The 5,261-nt window shown below is 32.9% G+C and overlaps 1 pseudogene; it reads right to left on the bottom strand.

Moving 5' to 3' along the window:
• Positions 1–357: 357 nt before the first annotated feature.
• Positions 358–984, bottom strand: LOC147000081 (NADH dehydrogenase [ubiquinone] flavoprotein 2, mitochondrial pseudogene; annotated as a pseudogene).
• Between the last annotated feature and the right edge of the window lie 4,277 nt (positions 985–5,261).

Raw genomic sequence — 5,261 nt, 5'->3', positions numbered from 1 at the left:
TATAATGAGTAATATGTGGCTGGCTTTTTTCCCATTTTAAATTCAGTGGCTCTTAATAATAACATGAAATAAAAGCTGTATATTTTTATCTGCCATCAGGGTCTTTCTGTTATAGTCTATCAGTGAATCACTAATGCTCTGACCCTGTGTAATGGCTTTCACTACTGTTCCTTTTAAAGCACCAATTGGTGATAATACTCTATCATAGCAGATCATGAAAACCAATTATTAAAGGAAAAGAATTCACCAAGCAAAATGCATAACTGGAAGTACTGGGAAAATAAAGAGGATTTTTAAAAAAAATGTAAATAATTTCATATTTTATTTCTCCAGTGACATCTCTACAGTGAATATAAGTTAAAGTCTTTCTTCTACAGCAATGCTAGGTTGTTTGGGTGGTTCAGTCAAAGAAGGAAGGCCTCCAGCTGGCTCAAAATAGAACCAGACACTTCTTGGCCCAGGCTTTGGAACTTTCCCAGTTCTGAGTTCATTAGTATTATCTTCAATAACCTTGGTTGTTAGATCCTCATAGAAGTTGTCATTTATTTGAATCATTGGTGCATTTACACATCCTGAAGTATTCACCTTCCATAACAGTGAATAGTTTTTCAGGTGTAGTGCATCTACCTTTTGTTCTAAGCATTCTCTGAAGGGTCTCCAGTCTCTCAGAATCTCAAGCATGCAAAGATACTAGTACATACATGAAACTGGCTTTTGATTATACATTGTATAAAAAGTTTTTACTTTGCATACTCTCATTAGAGGTAGTTCTAAAACTTCTGCCACACTTTTCAAAGCAGAGAGGAAAAACCTTCTATTCTGCCTTTGTGGTAGATCCAGGACAGGCAGCAGAACTGCTTTATGCCCATCTGGGTAATTTTTTATTACTGCTTCCATTATCTTATACTTTCCTGGTGTAGAATCAAATGGAGTATCTGGGTAATTCTCAGGAGGATTACAATGCACAAATAAGGCTCCTCGCATGTATTCAGAACATGACTGGCCACAATATTCTCCTATCCTGGCTGCTCAAGGCTGGTTCTGAATGTAAAGAAGATTTTTTATAGTGAAGTAGTGTCTGGCTAGATCAATAGACAAGTAAATTTATTACACAATTTCAATTACAGTTTTTATAAACTTTACAAGAGAAGCCATAAACCATTTTCAAAATACATGCTGAAATACTTAAACACCTATATAATTTTTCTTCTAACAAGTTTTGAAGATTGTATTGCTTGTATAATATTAGTCTATTTGAACGAGTTTTTTAAAAAGTATTTCTCTAGTTATATTACAAAACAAGTATTTCTGTTGTTTTTCAAAAAATATTATTGATTTTGTATTCTAAGTTAAAAGTATCTTATTTAAAATAAGAGTATAATTTTCGAAAAATGCTATTATTCAATTAGATGAATTTTGAGCATAGTTAAATTGTACAGATGCAAATTAATCTTAACATAACTTTATTTCCATTTATGATGTTAATAAACGTGGTACTTTTAAGCAAATACAATGTTATAAATTTAGGTTTTAGAACATATAAATATTATTAATATTATCAAGAATCCCAGTATGTTATATAATATGTTTATTGTAAGTTTTATCAAGAATTAGCATAAAAACTAACATTCATTGAATAGCCATTTAATGTACTATGCAATTTTAACATAAAGTATATGAGACTAATAGTGGTAATTTAAAAATAGATTGATCATTTATTTTCTGTAATCCTTATTTTAATGAACGTGAACTAGATAGTCACATCTATCATTTCCAGGGTCATGTTTCTTTAGAAAGTCCTAGAATATTCTTGACTTTCATATGTAGAAAATGAAGTGTTACCTCATCTCTTCCTATTTTTATTGAAATTATTATACCTATAAAATACTGGAGAGTTTAAATATCTCCAATCCTGCATGGATCATAAGCTTTAAAAACATTTTCCATAAACTGTCAATGTTGTACTTGAAAATAATCAGCTTACTACCTAAAAGTGTTACAACACTTTGTCTTCCATGGTCCCCCTCTAAAGGCTTTATAACTTGGGTTGAACACATTTCAAAGGTAAATACTAAGTAATCAACTCCTTTTATTATCCTGGAATATATTCTTGTCATCTGAACATGATTTACTATTTATTTAAAATGTTTCTGGTAGGTTTTCAAGGTTATTTTCACTGGGGGCATTATGATGTGGTTTGTAACTTTTATGAGAGGTATAGTATCTTTCTGCTCTTCTTTTCTTTCTTTCTGTGCTTTGACTTCCACATCTGGAGTTAGTTTTAGAGTGCAATTTGAAACAGGGAACCAATCATTTGTGCATTGTGGCTTGGTCCACACCTGGATCTTGGGGAATTCAGGCCCAGTGTCAGGGTCTGGTGACTCCTTATCTGTCAGTACTCAGAGCTAAAGGATGACAAAGGAAGTTTGGGATGTGTGCTAAGGATCTAGGAACCACTAATTGCCAGTGTCCCAAGCATATGGGTTGCAAAACTTGGGTGGGACATTTGTGGTTTACTTGTTGTTGCCAAGAATTGGATGATTTGTAGAGGATTAGACTATGTGTTTGGGATCTGTGCTCCAAGCTTTTTATCTAAGCATCTGAATCAGGTAATGTTTAAGCAAATTGTATTAATATCATATATTTTTAATTAGTTTAGTGGTTATGTGACTAAGTTCAAATGATGTTTTTAACAGTGCTCAAAAATATCTATTAAATATAATTAACATAAGCATATACTTTTTAATTAAAGATGATTACTAAATATAATACACAGGTTCATGTATAAGTCCCAGTGACCACAGGACTACATATTAGTGACACATCCTTTATATAGGAGTATAGACTGAACATAATAATTTGTTTCTAATGAGCAAAATAAAACAAAATAATTGGGTTGCAAAACACTGGGAATTCCACTCCCTTTGGCTGTTACTGAGGCCTTCTTACTTGCTCAGCTCTATGAAATGAACTTTCATGTTGTGATGGTTTGTACATGCTCATCTCAGGGAGTGGCACTATTAGAAGTAGGTGTGGTCTTTTTGGATTAGCTGTGTCACTGTGGGTGTAGGCTTTAAGACCCTTATACTAGAGGCCTGTAAGTCAATATTCTGCAAGCAGCCTTCAGATGAAGTTGTAGAACTCTCAGCTCCTCCTAAACCATGACTGCCCAAACACTGTCATGCTCACTTCTTGATGTAATGTACTAAGTCTCTGAAACTGTAAGCAGCTCCAACTAAATTAAGGACCTTGGTCATGTTATCTGTTCATAGAAGTGAAAGTCTAAGAAAGACCCACGTTTTATCATGTTCTGTGGCAAGTCTGACACACAGAAAACAGGCAGAAGCAACAAGTCAGTGTGTAATTAGTGAGACAGCCTAACAATTTGTAAAAAGTCAGAGGCTACCATGAAAGGGCTATCAAAAAGAAGGATCTTTATAATTAAAATATTAGATTAACAATAGGCTCTGTGAAGGCCAAAAGTAGAATACTCAGAAACTTGAACTCAGAGATTTGGTCTACTTGCTTTGGGACATGACAGCAATTATGAGCTTATGTCACTAAATTTAAGAATAATTTAATGCATGAGAATAAGTAAATAGTGCACTCAGGATTGTCATAGGGGTTATAAATTGGAAAGGGCAGAAATTCATATTTATAAGTATTAAAAATGATCTTTATGTACTTAGTGTGTTTAGAAACAAACAACTCATTTTTAATGTTTTTTCTTTATTTTTGATAATTTCATATAGGAATACAATGAAGGATGATCACATCTACTTTTCATTTCCCAGTATTTACCAATACCCATATGTACTCATCAATTCAACCCCATCTACTTCATACTTATGTTTGTTTGAAAGCCCAATAAGTTGAATTATTGCCGCTTAAATGCATATGGATGTGTGGCCATTCATTGGGTCGACCCAACTTATGAGGGGACACATTCTGATTTACAGGCTTCTATTGTATTTTTAGTGTTTTCTTTATTTTTTTTCTTTTAAAGATTTTAGTGTATTTAAGTTTGGGTTTTTAATTTAAGCTTTAATTGACGTCAGAATTGGGTGTTCAGATCAGAACATCCACAGTGACACAGCTAATCCAAAAAGACCACACCTACTTCTAATAGTGCCACTCCTAAGATGAGCATGTACAAACCATCACAACATGAAAGTTCATTTCATAGAGCTGAGCAAGTAAGAAGGCCTCAGTAACAGCCAAAGGGAGTGGAATTCCCAGTGTTTTGCAACCCAATTATTTTGTTTTATTTTGCTCAATAGAAACAAATTATTATGTTCAGTCTATACTCCTATATAAAGGATGTGACACTAATCTGTAGTCCTGTGGTTCAGATCAGATTCATGGGATTATTTCCATATATTTATATCTGTTAAGAGATAGAGAGAAAGTAATATTGAAAGAAAGAAAGAAATAAAGAAAAAGATTGAAAGAGTGAGAGTGAGAGAGTGTGAGAGGAAGGAAGGAAAGAAGGAAGGAAGGAGGGGAGAGTGAGAAATTGATAGATAAAAAAAGAAGAAAAAACAAATAAAGGCAAAACATAAAGAAAAAGAGAGACAGAGAGATAAAGTTTGGAAGAAAGGAGGAAACAGAAAGAAAGAAAGAAAGAAAGAAAGAAAGAAAGAAAGAAAGAAAGAAAGAAAGAAAGAAAGAAAGAAAGAAAGAAAGAAAATAAGAGAGGGAAAGGGAGAAAGAGGGAACGATTCAGAGATGGAAACATATGGAGAAAGACAGAATTTATGAAATATACAAAATTAATTAAAAATAAATAAATAAATGAATGAATAAACGTTTTAGGGATTTTTCAGCTTTATGTGTATTCATTTTAGATTTCTATGGTATTATAAAAGGATTTGTAGAGTTTTAGAAAAGTGTATTAGAGTTTCTTGTTTTTTAGGCTTCTATTATATTTTTAGTGTTTTCTTTTTTTTTTTTAATGAACTTTAATGATTTCGCAAAGCTGGAAAACAGTAAGAGATACAAAGAAAAACCCAATATAAACAACTCAAAAAAATTAATAAACAGAGGGAGAGAGAGTCAGAGAGAGAAATAGAGAGTGAGAGAGACTGAGAGAGACTGAGAGTGAGAGAGAGAGATAGAAACTTAGAAAGAAAAAACAAACAAGGAAAGAAAAAGAAAAAAGAAAGAGAGAGAGATAGAGGTAGAAAGGTAGGAAGAAAGGAAGAACGGAAGGAAGGAAGGAAGGAAGGAAGGAAGGAAGGAAGGAAGGAAGGAAGGAAGGA

Source organism: Mus caroli, unplaced genomic scaffold (genome assembly GCF_978045245.1).
Source record: "Mus caroli unplaced genomic scaffold, Mus_caroli_1 scaffold_22, whole genome shotgun sequence".
Lineage (NCBI taxonomy): Eukaryota > Metazoa > Chordata > Mammalia > Rodentia > Muridae > Mus > Mus caroli.
This window is presented reverse-complemented; position numbering and strand designations above follow the sequence as displayed.